The following is a 23,116-nucleotide window of genomic DNA, read 5'->3' on the forward strand; positions in this document are numbered from 1 at the left end:
CAAGCAATTCTCCTGCCTCAGCCTCCAGAGTAGCTGGGATTACAGGCATGTGCCACCACATCCGACTAATTTTGTATTTTAGCACAGACGGGGTTTCTCCATGTTGGGCAGGCTGGTCTCGAACTCCCAACCTCCAGTGATCCATCCGCCTTGGCCTCCCAAAGTGCTGGGATTACAGGGGTGAGCCACTGCACCCAGCCTTCGCAAGTTTCATAAAAGAAAAATTTTGCATCATTTTCTTTTCACCAATCTGTTTGGCATGCCTCTAATGATATCAGAATCACCTGGATCAGTGTGCACATACTCTGCAGTATTTTCTGCACACTGTCCAATTCAATATTATTGCCACTATAGTAATGAACACCACTTTTGGCCAACATGGCACAGTACCCTATTTTGGATTTCCTCAAAGTGGGGCAGTTGTTGGTGAGCATAACCAATTTCACTTTGCCTTGTCTGATCACCTTTGGAGTCTGCTCGTACCCCAGCACATACTTTACACTTTTTTTTGTTCTTTTTGTTTTTGACATAGAGTCTCACTCTGTTGCCAGGCTGGAGTGCAGTGGCGCGATCTCAACTCACTGCAATCTCCACCTCCCGGGTTCAAGCCATTCTCCTGCTTCAGCCTCCCAAGTAGCTGGGACTACAGTTGCACATCACCCAGCCCAGCTTATTTTTGTATTTTTAGTAGAGACGGTGTTTCACCATGTTGGCCAGGATGGTTTCGATCTCTTGACCTCGTGATCCGCCTGCCTCGGCCTCCCAAAGTGCTGGGATTACAGGTGTGAGCCACGGTGCCCAGCCTACTTTCTGCTTTTCATAATGAGTTGGAGCCTAGAGTTGATTGACACCAATGACTTTTTCATCTTCTTTAGAGCCACCATCTTTCTTTCTTAGGTGTGGGATGACCCCCAACCAAGAGCAGCTTCAGGGCTAGGTGTGGTGTCTCATACCTAAAAAATACAAAAAAAAAAAAAAAAAAGAATTAGCTAGGCATGGTGGTGCATACCTGTGATAACAGCTACTCAAGAGGCTGAGGCATAAGAGTCACTTGAACTCTTGAGGCAGAGGTTGCAGTGAGTTGAGATTGCGCCACTGTACTCCAGCCTGGGTGACAGAGCAAGACTCTGTCTCAAAAAAACAAAAACAACACAAAAACAAAGACTGTAAAGAATAAAAGTGAGTAGACTTCTCTCAAGCATTAACCACATAAAATCTGTGAAAAGGATATTACACAATTTTTATTTAATGGAAAATTAATCACTAATGAAAGCAAGAAAATGAGAAATGGTAATTCCCTCAAATCTTCAACCATACAAGTCAATTGAAATCCCTGTGCCTCAGTCCATTTTGTGCTGCTATAACAGGATACCTGGGAGGCAGTAATTTATAAAGAACAGATTTATTTCTTACAGATCTGGAGGCCGGGAAGTCTAAGGTTGAGGGGCCCACATTTGGCAAGGGCCTTCTTGCTGCATCATTCCACGGCGGAAGGTGGAAGGGCAAGAGATCATATGCACATGTGCATATTGAGAGAGAGAGAAGTCCAACTTTTTTTTTTTCTTAGACAGAGTCTTACTCTGTCGCCCAGGTTGGAGTGCAGTGATGCAATCTCAGCTCACTGCAACCTCCGCCTCCTGGGTTCAAGTGATTCTTCTGCCTCAGCCTCCTGAGTAGCTGGGATTACAGGTGTGCACCACCACACCTGGCTAATTTTTGTATTTTTAGTAGAGACGGGGTTTCACCATCTTGGCCAGGCTGTTCTTGAACTCCTGACCTCATGATCCACCCGCCTTGGCCTCCCAAAGTGCTGGGATTACAGGTGTGAGCCACCGTGTCTGGCCATCAGGAGCCTACTATTAAAAGAGCCAAACTACTCCCAAGATAACAGCATTAATTCATTTATAAGGACAGAGATTTCATGACCTAATCACCTCTTGAAGGTCTCACCTGTCAACATTGTTGCATTGGGGATTAAATTTCCAACACTGAATATGAAATTTGGGGGACATATTCAAACTATAACATTCTGTTCTTGGCTCCCCAAATTTATGTCCTCACATGCAAAATACATTCATTCCATCCCAATAGCCTCAAAGTCTTAACTTGTTCCAACACTAACTCAAAAGTCCAGAGTCTCAGGCATGGTGGCTCACGCCTATAATCCCAGCACTTTGGGAGGCCGAGGCAAGAGGATCACTTGAGCTCAGGAGTTCGAGACCAGCCTGGGCAACATGGCAAAAACCCACTTCCTAAAAAAAAACAAAAAAGGGCCAGGTGCGGTGGCTCATGCCTGTAATCCCAGCACTTTGGGAGGCTAAGATGGGTGGATCACGAGGTCAGGAGATCGAGACCATCCTAGCTAACACAGTGAAACCCCATCTCTACTAAAAATACAAAAAAATTGGCTGGGCATGGTGGCGGGCGCCTGTAGTGCCAGCTACTCAGGAGGCTGAGGCAGGAGAATGGTGTGAACCTGGGATGCGGAGCTTGCAGTGAGCCAAGATGGCACCACTGCACTCCAACCTGGGTGACAGAGTGGGACTCCATCTCAAAAAAAAAAAAATGAAGGCCCCGAGTCTCACCTGGCATCCTGGCTCTGCGCTGAAGAGCTTTGCATTGTGGAAATTCCTTTCTTTTTCACTCCCTGGCCATCTTAGGCAGCTGCTCATTTAAAAATTTCTTTTGTGGAGACCAGGACAGAGGTCCCTCTTACCTAGCTAAAACTGCAATACCAGTTCTATACTTTTCAGTGAGTCCTAGTTCAATATCTTCTAATAAGAACCATTTCACCTATTTAGGTAGCCTATCTATGTTGGAAGATGGTAATGATGCCCTTTCCCTTCTCTAATTACTTCCTGTATTAGTTTTTTATTGCTGGGTAATACATTACTACAAACCTAGTAACAAAACAATACACATTTATAATCTCACAGCTTTTGTGGGTCAGGAATTTGGGCCATAGGTATATTTTCTGCTCAGGGTCTCAGAGGCTGCAATTAAGGTGTTACCTGGGCTGTATTTTCATCTGGGGGCTTGGTTGGAGAAAAATCTAAGTTCATTCAGTTTGTTGGTAGCTTTTATTTCCTCAGGACTATATGACTGGAAATAAGTCAGTGAGGGACTGGGCTTTTTTTTTTTTTTTTTTTTTGCTGCTGGTTGTCTGGAGCCTACTCTCAGGTCCTAGAGGTCACCCAAAGAACCTACAGGCCACTTGTGGTAACCTTCCATATGGGCTTATTCAACATGGCTGCTTTCTTCATCAAGCAAGCAAGGAAAAGTTCTCTCCTTAGGGAGAATCCAGCTTCTTTTCAAAGGGCTTTTACCAGATTAAGTCAGGTCCACCCAAGATAATATCTCTTTTGGTTAACCCCAAATCAGTTTATTTGGTTCTTTATTACATCTGCAAAATTCTTGGCTAAAAGCAAGTTACAGGTTCTGCCCTCGCTCAAGAGAAGAGGATTATAGAGACTGTGATCACCAGAAGGTGAGGATCATGGAGGTCATCTTCCTATTATCAAGAGTTGTTTCTTAAGTTTTTCCTAATTTGCCTATTTAACTAACCTCATTCAACTTCTCTACAAGTTTGAGGACAATAATAAAAATGATCAGGTTGTTGTTGATTCATCTTCTCTCTTAACGGGAGTGTGGGGAGTACTGATAGAAACTGTTCAAGCTGAACTATGTATTAGTACTACTCCTACAAGTACTACTATTACTACTACTCTTAGATAATATTTATTGGGCCATCACTATATATCCAGTATTACTCCAAGCATTTTACCAGAATTTAGTCTTCATAATAACCTTAAGAGATCAGGGATATATATAATTTTTTTTTTTTTTTTGAGACGAAGTCTCTCACTTTGTTACCTGGGCTGGAGTGCAGTGGTGCGATCTCGGCTCACTGCAACCTCCACCTCCCAGGTTCAAGTGATTCTCCTGCCTCAGCCTCCCGAGTAGCTGGGATTACAGGCGCCTGCCACTACACCCAGTTATTTTTTTGTATTTTTTGTAGAGATGGGGTTTCACTATGTTGGCCAGGCTGGTCTTGAACTCCTGACCTCATGATTTGCTGGCCTCAGCCTCCCACAGTGCTGGGATTACAGGCGTGAGCCACTGCGCCTAGCCATAATTTTTTTATTTTTATTTTGGAGACTATCTCACTCTTATTACCCAGGTTGGAGTGCAGTGGCCCAATCTCCCCTCACTGCAACCTCCACCTCCCAGGCTCAAGCGATCCTCCCACCTCAGCCTCTCAAGTAGCTGAGACCACATGCATGCACCAGCACACTGGGCTAATTTTTATATTAATTAATTAATTAATTTTTGATACCGAGTCTCACTCTGTTGCTCAGACTTGAGTGCAGTGGCGCCATCTTGGCTCACTGAAACCTCTGCCTCCTAGGTTCAAGCGATTCTCCTGCCTCAGCCTCCCGAGTAGCTGGGATAACAGGCATGTACCACCACACCTGGCTAACTTTTGTATTTTTAATAGAGACGGTGTTTCACCATGTTGGCCAGGCTGGTCTTGAATGCCTGACCTCAAGTGATTCGCCCATCTTGGCCGCCCAAAGTTCTGGGATCACAGGCATGAGCCACTGCGCCCAGCCTAATTTTTGTAATTTTTGTAGAGACTGGTTTTGCCATGTTGTCCAGGCTGGTCTGGAACTTCTAGGCTCAAGTGATTCACCTGCCTCGGCCTCCCAAAGTGCTGGGATTACAGGCATGAGCTGTGCTTGCTCGGGAGTGCTATTTTTATCATCCCATTTTATAGACTGGGAAACATTTGCGTAGAGAATTTCAGGACACTAAACAAGTAAGAAGTACAGCCAAGGTTTCAATTCAGGTAGTAAGCCTTCAGAACCTGAAAGCACTAGATTAAGCTTCCTGTTTTATTATTTTGTACTCAGAAACTTCAGTTTTCCATTTCAATGGCTCCTTTTTGGATGGAGTTTATGCTGTTTTTCTTTTCTTTTTTTTTTCTTTGATATGGAGTCTTGCCCTTGTTGCCCAGACTGGAGTGCAATGGCATGATCACAGCTCACTGCAACCTCTGCCTCCTGGGTTCAAGCAAATCTCCTGCCTCAGCCTTCCAAGTAGCTGGGATTACAGGCGTGAGACTAATTTTATATTTTTAGTAGAGATGGGGTTTCAACATGTTGGTCAGGCTGTTCTCGAACTCCTGACCTCAGGTGGTTCACCTACCTCGGCCTCCCAAAGTGCTGGGATTACAGGTGTGAGCCACCGCGCCCGGCCTATGCTGTTTTTCAAAAGTTCTCTTTTCTTTGTTCAGTTGCTACAACTGAAATGTATTGGTTTATATTTATTATTTTAGTTTAGGGTTTTTTTTTTTTTTTTTGGTGAGACAGGTTCTATGATCCTACTACTTTACTCTAGCACTTTTTCCTAGGAAAATTATATTTAGCCTGTATCATTTTAGCCTAAATATACCAATAAAAACATAATGGTAGATAAAATATGAAAATCCTTTTGTACTAACTGGTAAGTAGCTGCCCCATCCTACCACACCCTTCCTACCACCAAGTTGGGCTCAGTCCCCAGCTGAAGAGCCTCTGGACCTCTTCAAGATCCTACAACTGAAGAATTAACACCTGACAAAATAGGGTGGGGGGAGGGAAGTCTTCAAGCCTGCTTCCATGCTGATTGGTCAGTGATATAGGGATTGATAAATATTTTAAATGTGGTCCTACCTAGAAGTCTAAGTCAAGCTTTTTTCATTCTTCATTGTCTTTGTATTTTCTGTTATTTTCTAACTTGAATACTTTCTTTTGTACCTAGTCTGACAGCCACTTTAAGTTCTACATCATTAAGTCAGGTCAAGTATCACTTCCTCTGTGAAGTTTTCCCATATAGTATGAGGAAGATTTAGGTTCTCTCATTTTAGAATTTTTTTATGCTTAAGACATACCACCAAAATATTAATGATCTCATAATGTTTATCTGTATTTACGACTCTTTCCCCATGAGAAGCAGTGTCATTTCCTTTGGGCATTCCCAGTTCCTAGAATAGTTTGTAAGACATTATAAATGTTGTATTCATTGAACAAATCAATGAATAGTTGATTAGGTCAACCAGCGGGTTGCATGGCTGAAGAGACTGTAACTGTGGTTGAGGATATTTGAGGAGATTCAAATCCAATAAAATTGTCTAGTTGGAGTCTTCAGGAGGCAAGTCTAGAATATGAGCAGATCTAAGAAAACTGATAAATCTGTGGTTATGCTGAACTATTTTTCCATTTGCTATTAGCATAGATAATCAAGAATAGACTATTATAGTCCAGGCGTGGTGGCTCATGCCTGTAATCCCAGCACTTTGGGAGGCTGATGTGGGCAGATTACCTGAGGCCAGGAGTTTGAGACCAGCCTGGCCAATATGGCAAAACCCCATCTCTACTGAAAATACAAAAAATTAGCCGGACGTGGTAGAGTGTGCCTGTAGTCCCAGCTACTCAGGAAGCTGAGGCAGGAAAATCACTGAACCTGGGAGGCAGAGGTTGCAGTGAGCTGAGATCGTGCTACTGCATTCCAGCCTGGGCAACAGGGCAAGACTGTCTTAAAAAAAAAAAAAAAAAAAAAAAAAAAAAGAAGGCCAGATATGGTGGCTCATGCCTTTAATCCCAGCACTTTGGGAGGCCGAGGCGGGTGGATCATGAGGTCAGGAGTTTGAGACCAGCCTGGCCAAGATGGTGAAATCCCGTCTGTACTAAAAATACAAAATTAGCTGGGCACAGTGGTGGGTGCCTATAATTTCAGCTACTCAGGAGGCTGAGGAAGGAGAATTGCTTGAACCCGGGATGTGGTGGTTGCAGTGAGCTGAGATCATGCCACTGCACTGTAGCCTGGGCAACAGAGCAAGACTCTGTCTCAAAAAAAAAAAAAGAATAGACTATTATAAAAATGATTCTTTTTTATATGCTTACAGAAGACATAAAAAGAGAAACATAATGGGCTCTAGTATTCTAATCCAATTTCTCTTATTATTGGACTGTGCTAAGGACTTTACAACATTTAGCGATTAAACAATGCAAATTTAATTGTGTTATATCCTGACTTAAAACCTTTTGAATGATTCCTCATTGCTGTCCCAATAAGGTCCAACTTTTAGGCAAGAAATTAATTAAATCATTTATCATGATAGAGATGACCTCCTCTAGGAAGGCTTTTCTAATTCTCTAGGTCTGGATTAGGTGATATTTCTTTTTATTTTCTTTTTTTTTTTTCGAGATGGAGTCTCACTCTGTTGCCCAGGCTGGAGTGCAGTGGTGCGATCTTGGCTCACTGCAACCTCTGCCTCCCGGGTTCAAGTGATTCTCCTGCTTCAGCCTCCCGAGTAGCTAGGACTACAGGCGCGTGCCACCACGACTAGCTAATTTTTTTTTTTTTTTTTTGTATTTTTAGTAGAGGCGGGGTTTCACTGTGTTACCCAGGATGCTCTCGATCTCCTGACCTCATGATCTGCCTGCCTCGGCCTCCCAAAGTGCTGGGATTAGAGGCGTGAGCCACTGCACCCAGCCCTAAGTGATATTTCTAAAGGCCACCTTATATTTTAAGTAAATTGAATGGTTCCAGTTATAAAAATAAGTATTAACAACCCTAATCTAATTTCTTATTACAAAAATTTCTTGTTCACTTTTCTGTCTTCTTCACTAGAGTACAGATTTCTTGAGGACAGGCACCTAACAGATCTACAACACAGTGATTGCTAAATAAATACTGAACCAATACATTCATATAATGAGAAGTTACATAAAAAAAACAATAACCACACGGTACCATCCAATATTATTTTCAGGCTATTCTTGCCTTGCAAAACATATGTACATTTATTCTTTTTTTTTTTTTTTTTGAAAAGGGGTCTTGCTCTGTAGCCCAGGCTGGAGTGCAGTGGTGAGATCTTGGCTCACTGCAATCTCGGCCTCCCAGGTCCCAGTTCAAGCAATTCTCCTGCCTCTGCCTCCTGAGTAGCTGGGATTACAGGCACGCACCACCATGCCTAGGTAATTTTTGTAATTTTAGTAGAGACGGGGTTTCACCATGTTGGCCAGGCTGGTCTTGACCTCCTGACCTCAGGTGATCCACCCCCCCTTGGCCTTCCAAAGTGCTGGGATTACAGGCGTGAGCCACCGCACCTGGCCAAAACATATGTACATTTATTCTATCATTTAGTGCTTCCAACCTAGTTCAACTATAGTCATCATTGCCATTATACAGGTGAGAAAACTGAGTAACACACTTATTCCAAGAAACCGGCAAGGAAGCTGCAGTAGTTGAACTTGAACCCAGATCTCTTAACCAGTAAGGTAGCGACTTGTCCGCTACTTCCTGTGGAATTCATTAAAGGCTGACTCCCAGCATGAAATTGAATGAATGGGATGAATACAACTTCTGGTGAGAGAGTATGATAAAAAGTGCTTGCTCTGTTACCGAGCAACTGAAAGAAAGTATGTTTTTTTCATTCCTTCATTATTAATACAATTCAAAGTCATTCTGTGAATTTAAAACATAAATGATGAATAAATCAACATACTCCCGGCTTTTATGAAAATCTTTCCCTCTGCTCTTTAAACTCTCACCTACCTCCTTCCTTCTTTCTTTTCTAAGCCTCATAGAGGGCGCTCACAAAGTGCTACTTATTGATTGAGGAAGATCCACTCAAAAAACACACCTCACACTGCAACTAAGAGACGCAGCGCCACCACCTCGGGCTTCCTTCTCTTTTCCATGCAGGAGGCGGGGCCAATGTCCCTCATTCAAATAAAAAACCAGAATTTGCATGGGGAATGGCTAGTCCCTGAGCTTATTGGCTGATGGCACAGTGGGCGGGGTACATATCACGACCCCCGGAGCCCCGCCCATATTAATTTGCATAACGGCCCCGGCGCGTGCAAGGGAGAAGCGGGTTTGTTTTTGAATCTGCGGAGGCGGCGGCGGTGGCGGCGGTGGCAGCGGCGGCGCGGCGACTGAAGCGCGCGAAAAGCTGAGGCGGCAACGTCGGGGACGGCTGCGCGGGACGGCTCTGTAGGAAGGAACTTGGTTCCCCCTCCCTCAGCTTCCGCCCCAAAAGGTATATGTGAATCCCAGGGGCTGTTAAAACCACGTTTTCTTAAATTACTATTGTATTTCTGAAGAGTCAAGACCGCATTATGGCGGCTGCGGGAGTTGTGTCTGCGCCTGCGCGGTTGCGGAGCTGCGGGCGGCGCTGCATGGGAGCACGTGATCTTGCGGGGTCGGGCTCTAGCTGCAGTTGTGCAGCTGGCGGGGCGGTGGCTGCGCAAGCGCAATATTCATTTTCAAGATCTAATGTTCTTGTTGGACGCCATTTGGGTTCTAGATTTAATTTTCCTCGTTCTTGAGGGGTTTCTTTGTGTTAACCTTAAATTCTCACAATTTTCAAGAAAAACATTTCTCTAATGTTGTACTCCTGGGCCGACCTCAAGCTCTTCTCTGTTTTTTCGATTTTTTTGAAAAATTGTGGACTTAATTTTCTGTAAAAATGATTGTCATTTGTGGTTCTTGATTATAATTTCAGTTTTAAAGTATTACTGGATTCAGGTTTATATTTAGGGTGGTAAAGATCAGCACCTAGTGGTGTTCTCACGGGAAGTGCATTTATTTGAACTGCATATTTGCAAATACATTTTTAACCCTATTTTTACCTGTTCTGTTATGGATGTGTGGAATGTTTACAAAACAGAAACAATTTTAGTTTTGGGAATATTGGGGGAACGGGAATAGTGGAAGAAATTACAGTATAATCGAAAATGAAATCTCAATCTGAGGATTATTTTGGTTTTAAATGTTTGATCTTAAGTAAATAAAGTTTTAATTTTAATCAGTTTGTATGTTTCTGGGTATTTGAATTTTACATGTTTTAAGTTCCTTAGGTGACTTGTTCATTACTGCTTCAGCTAGATAATTATTGTTACTTTTTAAATTAATCAACTCATTTTCTTAGCATTTTTGTTTGCTATGATATGTAAGCTGTAACATTTATTTGGTAAATTGTTCTGATGAAGAATTCTAGAAACAACATCCATTACCCTGAGGCCTCTTTGAGGAAAGTGGACCATTAATTAAAAAAAATCTGTTTTTTTCTTTTAAACACTGTACTATATGCATGTGTGTAAGATACAGTTGTGTTTGATTTTTTTAGTTGTAAGTGTGCTCCTGGTTTTATTAATAGTTTTTTAGGGAAGGTAATTATAAATATGCTACTGATTAGTTTAAAATGGTAGTGTCAACTATAGTTAAATCTTATGTAACACAATTGGGGGAAGTTATATAAGATTTGATATGATTCTCCCGTTGTGCAAATTCTTTCTTACTAAGCAAAGAAACTTGCAAATGTTTTCCATAGACTTCATTTGTGATTCATATATACAACAACTGGTTTCTTGGTTGGTTATAACTCTTTTAAGTTTGAATCAGTCTACTGTCAAATGAAGACGTGCCTCTTTATAATCTCGGTTAATTTAGGGAAATTTTTATTGCCTAAAACAAATACCATTAGTAAATATTAACTAGATGTAATTGAAAGTAATACTTTTGGTTGGTGGATTTTTAAATGACGTCACATACGAGACAGAATGGAGGTAGGAAAGATTCTTCTTTTTTTCTCAACAGAATATTTGACCTGATGTAATTCTTGGATCTCCGAGGTCTTCTACACAGAAGTATATTTAGAGGGCAGTTGTGTAATTTTCTCCCTTTTATGTTTCTGGGGTGGTTACCTAGCAGCCCCTTTCTACCACATGCTATTTCAGGCATTTTCGAGTTGAAAATACACATAAATATTTCGGTTAACAAAAGAACTTTGATCTTAGGGCATGGTACACTTTAGATTTCCAGAAAAATGAAATACTTTGATGTATATATTTAAGCGTATGTTTTCATTTGAATATACAGATGATTGCTTCTTGGGTTAATATTGAAGGTAGTAAAGAGGTATTTGAAAATACTCTTGAATATGAAGAACATATTTATTGATGGGACAATTTTGCTGTCATGTTTTTTACAAGGCAGATATAATCATGTAAACTTAATAAGATTAATTAATTGCCTAAACACCAACTATTTGTTTATTAGTACTTTGTCAATAACAAGTATATTTTAAAATTTTAGTTTGGTGGTTATGATGCCACAAAATTTTGATACATATCCAACATATGTAAATATTAAGACTAGGTTACTCCAGGAATGAATACCAAGTTACTGAAGTTATTTAAAATCTTTGTAGTTTTGTAAATTTAAAAATTTATATGTAGTTTAGAAAAGACAGGTTTGAGTTATTAAACAATTAGAACTATTTTTTCTTTAAATTAGGATTTGCATATGTGATAAATGTATTTAAATATTTTTAAACTTATTCATTATAGAACATTTGGAAAATGTTGAAAATTAATTAACAATGCTTAGAAATAACCACTCTAAAGGTATTGGTGATTTGTGACTTCACTTTTCCATGATTGAGCCATCTATAAATGTTTGTTTATTAATTAGTTTTTCATTGGTACCATAATCTCATTTCTACTCTTTTAATGTTATGAGTATTTTCCCATTTCATTATTCTTCTAAAATATGTTTTTAAATGGTTGCATGATACTTTATTATAATATCCCACATGATCAAATGTTCTTTTTAAACATTTTTAAATGGTTACATATTATTGTTATCTCTAAGAAGAATTTACTGTGACTTAATAATCTTTCATTTTTTGTTTCCTGTTTTGCTTGTTGCTCATTTCTCTATTAAAAATAATGCTACAGTGAACGTTCTTGTTCTATACCTCAGAGTATTTCTTTGAAATTACTTTCAAAGGACTTTTAATTTGCAAAATTGATAAAAACTTTTTTTTGAAAAACATTTATCATATTCAATACCACCATCAATTAGATGGGTGAAAAATAGTAGCTCATTAACTTTTTTTGATAACTAGTGAAGTTGAATTTGTTATTGTTTTATATATGCATTTTTTTTCATTTTCTGTGAATTAGCTGTTTGAATTTTTGTGTATTTTTCTATGATGAGTGTTACTGTTTTTCTTATTTGTTAGTAACAGCTACTTACGGCTTTGGGGTCCTTAGCTTTTAATATTTGTCACAGTAATTTTAAAATTACCTTTTAAGTGGTTTATGATTGTATATGTTAAGAAGTTTTGCATTTTTATGTAGTAAAATGTACTGCCCCCCCCTTTTTTTCTTTTGAGATAGGATCTTGCTCTGCTGCGCGTGCTAAAGTGCAGTGGTAGTGATCTCTGCGCACTGCAGCCTCGACCTCCCGGGCTCAAGCAATTCTCCCACCGCTGGAGTAACTGAGACTACTGGTGAAGGATATCACACCCCTCTAATTTTTTCTTTTTTTTTTTTTTTTTAAATAAACAAAGTCTCATTATGTTGCCTAGGCTGGTCTTGAACTCCAGGGGTCAAGAGAGTTTCCCACTTCAGCCTCCCAAAGTGCTGAGATTACAAGCATGAGCCACCATGTCCAGCCTGTACTGCCTTTCCTTTTTCCTTTGTGATTTCTACAGCACTTGTCTGCCCAGAAAATATTACCTGTTGTGAGGTGAATTGTATGTTTATATTGTATTTTATTTTATTATTATTGTTTTTTGAGGTGGAGTCTAGCTCTGTCTCACAGGCTGGAGTGCAATGGTGTGATTTCGGCTCACTGTAACCTCTGCCTCTTGGGTTCCAGCGATTCTCCTGCCTGAGCCTCCCAAGTAGTGGATTACAGGCAGGCACCACCACGCCCTGCTTTTAGTAGAGACGGGGTTTCCCCATGTTGGCCAGGCTGGTCTTGAACTCCTGACTTGAGGTGATCTGCCTGCCTTGGCCTCCCGCAGTGCTGGAATTACAGGTGTGAACCATCGTGCACAGCCTTGTTCATGTGTTTTGTTAATTTTTTACTAGAACTTTTTCCGGAAGTTTTAATAAACTTAAAAAATACTTTTACATCTATGTGGACATATCTGTGTTTTGACATATTGTGTGTTAAGATAAGTTGTTAGTTTCCATTTTTTCCAGATATCTAGTTTCCATAGACTTGATCCATTTCTTATGGCTTTGGTTGCTAACTTACGAGCTAGATTTGAGCAAACAATTCTGATTCATATACTAGGAATATTTAACCTGGGGTCCATTGTCCTCTAGGGGTTCCACCGATCTCTTGATATGCACAATTTTATGTAAGTCTGCATATGTGCATTTTTTTTTTTTTTTTTTTGTGATGGAGTTTCGCCCTTGTTGCCCAGGCTGGAGTGCAGTGGCACCATCTCAGCTCACTGCAACCTCCGCCTCCCAGGTTCAAATGATTCTACTGCCTCAGCCTCCCAAGTAGCTGGGATTACAGGCATGTGCCTGTATTTTGTATTTTTAGTAGAGACGAGGTTTCTCCATATTGGTCAGGCTGGCTCGAACTTCCTACCTCAGGTGATCCGTCTGCCTCGGCCTACCAAAGTGCTGGGATTACAGGTGTGAGCCACTGCGCCTGGCCTCGTATGTGCATTTTTCTGGGGAAAAAGTGATAGCTTTCATTAGCTTCTCAAAAGAATATATAATATAAAGTTTAAACAGAGGTTGACAATGGCTTATCTGGGCCTTATTCTTAATGCATTATTGCATTGTTTTATTTGCTGTAGGATGGTACACAATTTAAATATGTGTTTGTAGTGCTATATCCTATATAAAATCCAGTACCCACTCACAATTCTATTTTACAATTTTCATAGCTAATTTTGACTGTTTTTGCAGATCAACTTTAGGTTCATTTGGTTAATTAAGAAAAAAAAGCCAGCTAATGGTTTTGGTTACAATTCCATTAAATTTACATTGGGTGAATTTATAACCTTATACTTTTTTTTTTTTAATTCATCAGTATTACACACTTCCTGTAGACTACCAAAAAGTACTATTTCCTGGGAACTCTGGGAGAATTTGTGGTATCTGTGACTTTTCAGGAGGATGTTTTCTTGGTGCAGCTATAATTTTAGTAGGGATGAATTAGGAGACAATAAAAGGTTATATTTCGGTTTTCAGTCTGCCTTAGGACATGATGACATAAAAGTAGTATCAGTATGAAGTTAGATGTGGGAAAAATAAGTCGCAAAATAAAGAATTGTACAATATTCGAAATCAAAATCCTTTTTTGTTAAACACAGATAATTTTTTTTTTTTAATGGAGGAATTTGAAAAGGTACCTTATTCCTTTTCTGGCCAGGGTGAGGCTTAATCTCATAATAAAGATAAAAATTTTTTATTTTAGTTTCCTTGGTATCATTAAATTATTATATTTTCTGATAAGGATGTTTCCCTAATTTTTAGAATCAATTTATTTTCCATTAAATCTCTTTTTTATGCTGATTGCATTGAAAAAGATTATCTTGATTAGTAAGGATGTATTTCAGCTATAATTCTACTTTATATCTTTTAAATAATTGATTCAGGAGTCAGTTTATTGCCAAAATATCATTTTTATTGAACTAAACTTGTAAATTAGTGGAGGAATGAAAAGAAGAAATCACGGAAATATAGAACTCAAATGATAAAATGTTATTGGCTTTATGAAAATAAATCTAGAAAATGGATATAAAATATTAAGATATTATTGGCCTTTCTTAAGCAGTTTATCTTTTTTAATGAAAAATCCCTGCCTTTGGGTCTTTTTCAAGCAACACTGCTTATAACAGCTTAGATATTTTACTTTTTTGTGAAAGTTGAGAACTTTTTCTAGTTCTGGTTTATTATTATACTTGGTTTCTAGACTATAACAGATGAGGAGTAAAAAATTAGAAGTGCTACTTGAGAAATGCATTTTGGTAGGGGCAAGAAATGATGTCCAGCATCATGATAGTAAAGGAGGGTTATATTTCTAGTGTTAGAAGCAATAATTTATAAACTTAGTTATGAGGCTATTTAGTTTGGGAATCAGTATTCCCAGAGCTGAATCAGTCGTTACAGAATGTTCATTATTAATTGATGATTTTATTAATGATTCTGAATCATAGAGAATATTGTTATATTTAGCCTGTTTCAGAAGGGAAATGAGTGTGTGATTTAGTTTAGAAGGATTTCTATTATAATTTTTTCTTTTAAGTTTTGAGGCCTATGGAAAATTTATGCATTGGCTGCATACCTAGTTTTTCAAGGGAGTCACAGGTATAAAGAAGCTTGAGAATAAAGTTCCTGCCTTTGAGTTTCTAACAGTTGTGGGGCATATTATTGATTGAAAAACTGGGTGATGTTTTAGCATTATTTAAACAGATTACCTTAATGTCATTAATTAGCTTCAGAGACCATAGTCCTTGTCACTTTCCTAGAGTACTTAGAAATTACCTATCCTTTAGTGGAACTCTCTTTTAAAATTCTTGCTTGTTTGACCTTATATTTTATTAGAGAGGCCAAGAGTATTTAAACATTACTTTGCCATGTTCTTTCTCAGATTGTTCTGCCATCCATAGAGTAAATCAGGGGCTCCTCCAGGCATTTTAATTTGTTGAAAACAAAGAAAATTAAACTTTTTATAGATAATTCAGTTTGTATAGTGGAAACCATTTTGTATTGGAGACAGAGAGTGATTGCTGGGGAGCATTTTCAGTTAAGAATAAGTAGATCAGGGCTACTAGTGCTTGTTTATATGGTGTGAATGTTTCAATTTTAAATTTCGATCATTTGGAGTTTAGAATCTTTAAGAGGATGACTCAGGTACCTCAGCCACTTTTCAAAAAAAAAAAAAAAGCCAGAGGCCTAAGGGAACAGTTATTACCTTCCTGAGAGTCTTTATAGTTGGACTTATATGAATATGAGAATCTGGGAAATGAAGATGACTTATTAACTTTGCCATCAGAAATATGCACTTACTCATGTCTGCAGTTTTCCATTGCTCAGAATATTATAAGAAACATTTTGTGTTCTTTTATATCCAATGACTGGTAGTAACTAGCTGTATTCAGGAGAGAGGACCTCTTTGTATGATGGTGATGTGAGGTAGTAATGCCATAATGTCTTACTATATATGATCCGTTCTCCGTTTCTTTGTTGTTTGTATAGTCCTATGCCACTTTGGGGAAATATTATCTGGTTTGGTACCTAGCAATTATGTGTCTATCACTCTTGGCACTTTAACGTTCTAATCAGAAATTTGATTTGTATGTTAGAATAGTTGTCCTCAGAACTGTCAAAGCTGTAAAAGGAACTTTCTTTGGTTCAGTAATTCTCAATGATAATGCCTACCATTTTGTAGAAGGATAAAGCTAAAAGATGGAAAGGGAATCTGCTGTTTTGAGGACCAGGAGAAAGAGTTTGATGGAACAGTAAAGAATGACTTGACTGCTGCAGCTTATTCCCAGCTAAGGCTTTGGAGCCTTAGATGTATATCTGCCCTGTTACTCTTATTAGATAGAATGTCATAGGAAAAAGCATGTAAGGGAAAAGAGGGACCGCTTTTGAACTCTTTTATTTCCTTTTAGGTGGTAAATGTCAGAAGTGAATTCCATTAGAGTAAAAACTAAGCTGCCACAGTATAGGAGACTCCATTCCTGTTGTTTAAAGATGACACATGTTTTTTTCTCATGTAACTATACAAAGTTAAGACTGTTCAGAGTTTATAAGTGGTTTTGCCTTAACATATGGCTTCCATCACTAGGTGAAACATGATTACTCTCTAGTTTTACTAGCTAGAGGCAAGGAAGAAAGAACGATGGGAATGCATATTCTTTCTTTTGAGAGCATGATATGGAAGTGGCACATAGCACTTTGACTCATGGTTTATGTGTGATCATTTAGTCATTGGGACATATTTAGCTGGGAAAGGAAGTCTGGGAAATACATCTAGCTGGATAATCATATGCTTAGCTAAAACTAGAGAATTTTATAAAAGAGACATGGATATTAATGAATAGCATTTTCTGCTATATAAGGAATTGGGAGAAGTGGTCTCAAAGTACTTCATAATTTGGTACTGAAAACTATTTCTCTTTTAAGATTTAGATTCAGTTATAGTATAACTCTGTATATTTTCCATTGAAATGGTATTTTGGGGGTTTTGTGTTCATGATTTGTGGCTGGGGTCCCAGTTATTATAAATATTTATATTTGATAGAATTCTTCCCCTCTCTGCTTGCTATTGAAAACAACAAGCAGATTAGTTTTGCAAGAATTAGAATTTCTGATTTTTAAAACTCAGTGTAGTATTTTTGAACTTTACAGGTTAACTTGCTTAATTCGAAAGGACTGTAGATGAATTGAGTGACAATTGTTTGAATAGTTTATGTTTGCATTATTTTATCCGGATTATTTTTTTCTCTGTTTATAACTATATGTATAAAATATACATTTTCCGTGATGGAAAATGTGACTTTTTTTTTTTTTAAATTGAGACTAGGGTCTCACTCTGTCACTCAGGCTGGAGTGCAGTGGTGTGATCATGGCTCACTGTAACCTTGACCTCCTGGGCTCAAGGGATCCTCCTGACTCAGCCTCCTAGGTAGCTTGGACTACAGGCACATGCCACCAGCCCAGCTAATTTTGTAATTTTTTTTTTTTTTTTTTTTGTGGAGATGGGGGTCTTGCCATGTTGCCCAGGCTGGTCTTGAACTCCTGGGCTCAAGCAATCCTTCCCTCTTGGCCTTCCAAAATGTTGGGATTACAGGTGTGAGCCATTGTCCCTGGCCGAAAATGTGACTTCTAACGGCCTTGTAATATACACGGGTAAAAAGATTGTGGTTGTAAATTCTCTGCACATAGGCAAAACTTACCTGATTAATAAGTAAGTAGTTAGAAGTAGCTTTCTACAGAATATGACAAGTAAAACAATAGATATTTTTGTAGGGTGCAGAAAGTGGTGAGAGTGTTGGAAGGAGATCAAGGAGATTTTACGGGAGTTGTATTTTAAGGGATGAATTAGACAGATAATACTAGTAAAGAGAAGAAATAGTATGTTCAAAATCTCAGAGGCCAGAAAGGAAGGTAGTGTGTTAGGAGAACTCTTAATAGCTCTGTGATACAAATCCTTGGTTTTTGTGAATAAAAGTCATAGTTGCCATGGCACCCACATAATATGCCTAATAAAGCATGTTGTTGCTCTCAGCTGGAAATTCTCTAATTTCTCTTTGCTTTACTTCATATATTTTTTAAAGGCATTTATTCCTTTCCACTTTTATGTTTATAGTTGTTTTTTGTGTAGTACTTTATAAGTTTCCTGGGGTTAGGAATCATATCTTATTGATATATCTGACAATTTTTTAAGACAAATTCTTTCTAATAAGGTATGATAAGATCACTATTAAAAGTATAAGATTGCTTTCCACCATGCCTTGCTTCCCACCATGCCTCCCTTAATATTCAATAAATACTTGCTTATTGAAAGAATAGAATTCCTTTGTTTTAGGTGGAGGTGAAAAAAAAAGGGAATAAGATATTCTAATTATTTTCTTTTATTTAACTCATCGTCCACAGATGTCAGAACTTTTTTTTTTTTTTAATCAAACATGTAATTTACTGAAATGGCAAATACCCACATGATAAATTGTCGTGGGAAGATTTGACAGGCACTTTACATATGAAAAATTATAAATAATTGGTTTTAGGAAAAACAGTTTTCAGTGTCATCCATTAAGAACCAGTTGCTTATTAATAAAAAGTTTCTAAAATATGACTGTGAAGAACCTACGTATATAAATTAATAAGGGTTTGAGGAAAAGATGGAATGATATAATTATTTTGTATTTTAGGTTTGTATAATCCTCTTCCCCCACCAAACTTACTTTAAATGATTTAAACATTGAAAGATAAAAATAAATAAATAAATGAAGAAAGAAAAGAACAAAAGAAAAGACAAAGAATTTTCCTAAAATCAGTTAGTTATACAGTGAAGTGGAAAGAACAGTAGTTTTGTATTGGGACCTGGGCAATTAGTGTCTCCTCTCAGTGTTCTTTATCTTTAAAATGTGGGGTTACCACCTACATGGTAGCGTTGTGAGGGTTAAATACGATTAGATATATAAAATGCTTAGCATCTGTGCCTCACACATATCTCTGGCTTTAATCAATTGGTGAATCAATTAGTCATTCTTGAATATTTATTAAAAAGCAACTATGTGCAGGGAGCCCTGCAATACAGGGAGATTTATAGAAAATAATATTCTTGATTTCTGGAGCTAGAATTTAAATGCATTTAAAAAGTAACTTGGAAAGGTCGGTTTCATATTACCACTCATTAGTAAGGTAAATAAGCATTTAAGAAAGTAGTTTACTTGTAAAGGTTTGTGATGGAGACCAGTTTTAGGACTGACTCATTAAAAAACAAATGGGTATTTAAAGGAAAAAACCCCACAAGATTAGTAAATTCACTAAATTTATAGTAAACATCTTCCTGGTGAAAAAGCAGCCATTTTCTCACATTGATTGTCATATCTGCAAGGTTTGGCAGCATTCATCATTGGCAAAGTTAGGGATGAAGGCATTTATTTTGGGCACTAATTCCACATAGGATTACTCCTTGCCCTCCTTTAAAAAAATCTGCTGGACATGCTTATTCAAAATTGAGACAAAGTATCATTTTTCATCCGTAGCCCTTCCTTGAAATCAAGCTCCAGCCTCTTAAGGCACAGATTTGGCCATAAAGTTTGTTAAATGATTTTCTGATTTGGTATATTTTCATGTTTTCTTTAGCCATTTGATTCACATAGGTCTAATGAGGTATTGATTTATAATATAGAAAGACATCCCTATTGTGTGCTTAACAAAACTATGTCCATTTGATAGGAAGGTAAGAGTTAATTAACCTCTGTATGGATATTTTGTGAATTGCTATAATTGACTTATTTATTTATTAGCTTGTCTCCACTACCAGAAACCGAGTCATCTGACTTATCTCAATGAGCTTTCATCTGCAGTACCTATAATTGTAGGGTATCTCGGGGTTCTCTGAGATTCCCACATTTGTCAGTATTCTTGGTTTTTTGGGAAATACTATTCTTTATTCCCTTCAAAGCTTGGAATCTATAAGCTATAGAAGAGATACTAAACTGATTTCTTGTGAAGATTTAGTAGGCATGATTTCTATATTTAAGACGCAATCCTTGGGAGGCTGAGGCAGGAGAATCGTTTGAACCCGGAAGGCAGAGGTTGCAGTGAGCCAAGATTGCGCCACTACAGTGTGGGTGACAGAACAAGACTCCATCTCAAAAAAAAGAAAAAAGATGCAATTTTTGTTCCCTGTCATACCTAATTAAAGGAAATTTGTGTTTATTTATTTGTTTGTTTTTTGAGACACTGTCTTGCTCTGTTGCCCAGGCTGGAATGCAGTGGCATGATCTTGGCTCACTGCAACCTCTACCTCCCAGACTCAGGCAATTCTTGTGCTTCAGCCTTCCGAGTAGCTGGGATTACAGGCATGCACCATCAGGCCCTGCTAATTTGTATATTTTTAGTAGAGACAGGGTTTCACCATGTTGGCCAGGCGAGTCTTGAACTCCTGACCTCAAGTGATCTGCCCGCTTCGGCCTCCCAAAGTGCTGTGGTTATAGATGTGAGCCACTGAGCCAAGCCCGAAATTCATTTTTAAGTTTCACATTTCCAATGTGGTTATGGTTACAAATTTGATTTATCCAATTTTTTTTTTTTTTTTTTTTTTTGAGATGTTGTCTTGCTGTGTCGCCCAGGCTGGAATGTAGTGGCAAGATGTCTGCTCACTGCAAGCTCCGCCTCCCAGATTCACGCCATTCTCCTGCCTCAGCCTCCTGAGTAGCTGGGACTACAGGCACCAGCCACCATGCCCGGCTAATTTTTTGTATTTTTAGTAGAGACGGGGTTTCACTGTGTTAGCCAGGATGGTCTCAATCTCCTGATCTCATGAGCCACCGCGCCCGGCCTTTCTTTCTTTCTTTCTTTTTTTTTTTGACAGAGTCTCGCTCTTTCACCCATGTTGGAGTGCAATGGCGCGATCTCGGCTCACTCCAATCTCTGCCTTCTGGGTTCAAGTGATTCTCCTGCCTCAGCCTCCTGAGTAGCTGGGATTACAGGCACCACCACCACATCAAGCTTATTTTTCTATTTTTAGTAGAGACAGGGTTTCACCATGTTGGTCAGGCTGGTCTTGAACTCCTGACCTCAAGAGGATCACCTCAGGTGATCCACCTGCCTCAGCCTCCCAAAGTGCTGGGATTACAGGCATAAGCCACCGTGCCTGGTCTGACTTACCCAATTTTATCCTGGTAGGCAGGAGAGCAGATTCTTATTGAAACTGTAAACTGAGTCATAAAAAGTAAAAAGATTGAGTTATGATACTTTGTACAATATTTAATCATTGTTCTAAGCAGTTTCTGGACAAGGCTGAACAATATATTCAGTATTTTTCTTTTTCTTTTTTTTTTTTTGAGATGGAATGTTGCTCTGTCGCCCAGGCTGGAGTGTGGTGGCATGATCTTGGCTCACTGTAACCTCTGCCTTCAGGGTTCAAGCGATTCTCCTGCATCAGCCTTCCGAGTGGCTGGGATTACAGGCACATGCCACCACGCCCAGCTAATTTTTGTATTTTTAGTAGAGATGGAGTTTTGCCATGTTGGCCAGACTGGTCTCCAACTCCCGACCTCAGGTGATCCGCCTGCCTGGGCCTCCCAAAGTGCTGGGATTACAGGCATGAGTCACCATGCCCGGCCCTGTATTCAGTATTTTTCTACGGAATCATTCATAAAATGTTTTTGATGGCTTCTTTAGCTTATAACCTATATTAAACCTTTCACAGGATATTTTTCCCCCTGATCTCTGAGGGGAAAGATACTACTATTTCTATAAAGTATACCTTAAGTTGGGAGTTAGAGATAGATTGAGAAGAAACTATTGTTCTCTTATGACCATTTAAAATAAAATATTAACCACAATTAAATCATTCATTTAGTCTTAGGTAATTCTTGTTTTTTTGATCTTGCGTTAAGCAACCTACTTACACAGAATTGACTGGTTTGTACAACATAATCATGAAAATCATGACCCATTCCCTTGATACAGTTATGACAGTTGTTGATTCATGATGTCAGCTTTATACCAGGATGCCTGCATCCATGAGTCTCTTCCATGTAAATAGCAATAGTTAAGACGATTTGGTATAGTTACTAATAATCTTTTGATATTTATTTAAAAGACTTAATTTATAAGACACGTTTCCTTAGGTATGGTGGCAGCAAAAATCTTGACTCATGTTTAGTTCTTGAGTGTCATTGCTCCTGTGTGGCTTAGTTGCTCACTATATCTCGTATACAACTGTCATCCTTAGAATTTTATTCACCATTGATATAGTTTGGATCTGTATCCCCACCCAAATCTAATGTTAAATCATAATCCTCTATGTTGGAGGTGGGGCCTGGTGGGAGATAATTGGGTCATGGGCTGGATTTTTCATGAATCGTTTAGCACCATCCCGCTTGGTACTGTCCTCTACAATAGTGAGTGAGTTCTTGTGAGATCCGGTCATTTAAATAGTGTGTAGCACCTCTCCCCTTTCTCTTGTTTTTGCCTCTGCCATGTGATGTGCATGCTCCCCCTTTGCCTTCCATCATGTTTGTAAATTTCCTGAGCCCCCACCCCAAGAACCCGAGCAGATACACTGTACTTCCTGTACAGCCAGCAGAATTGTGAGCCAATTAAACCTCTTTTCTTAATAAATTACCCATGTTCAAGTATTTCTTTATAGCAGTGCAAGAATGAACTAATATAACCATCATTGAAGATTTCCTTCACCTGTCTTCTAGGACCCTTGTTTTCCAAATGCTATGTCTTTTTATTGACTTATTCTGTCCTTGGCAGGAAAATTCTTAGAATTCTCCCTGCCTGTAGAAAGCTACACATTCTCTAGTAGCTTTTTGAGAAAGGGTGCATGGGAGATACAGGTTTTAAAGACAATGCATGTTTGAAAAAGGTCATTCTATGTTTTCATGCTTGATTGATAGTTTGGCTGGGTATAGAACTCTAGGTTGAAATTCTTTTCCTTCAGAATTTTAAAGACACTGCTCCATTATCTTCTTCCTACTATTATCACCACTGAGAAATCTGAAGCCGTTCTGATTTCTGATTTCTCCTCTCAGTGGAAGCTGGTAGAATTG

At 38.7% G+C, this 23,116-nt stretch overlaps 1 pseudogene; it reads right to left on the reverse strand.

Annotated features, from left to right (window-relative positions):
• Positions 1-231: 231 nt before the first annotated feature.
• LOC129010399 (large ribosomal subunit protein eL30-like) lies at positions 232-8,871 on the reverse strand (annotated as a pseudogene).
• Positions 8,872-23,116: the final 14,245 nt, after the last annotated feature.

This window comes from Pongo pygmaeus, chromosome 10, assembly GCF_028885625.2.
Source record: "Pongo pygmaeus isolate AG05252 chromosome 10, NHGRI_mPonPyg2-v2.0_pri, whole genome shotgun sequence".
NCBI lineage: Eukaryota > Metazoa > Chordata > Mammalia > Primates > Hominidae > Pongo > Pongo pygmaeus.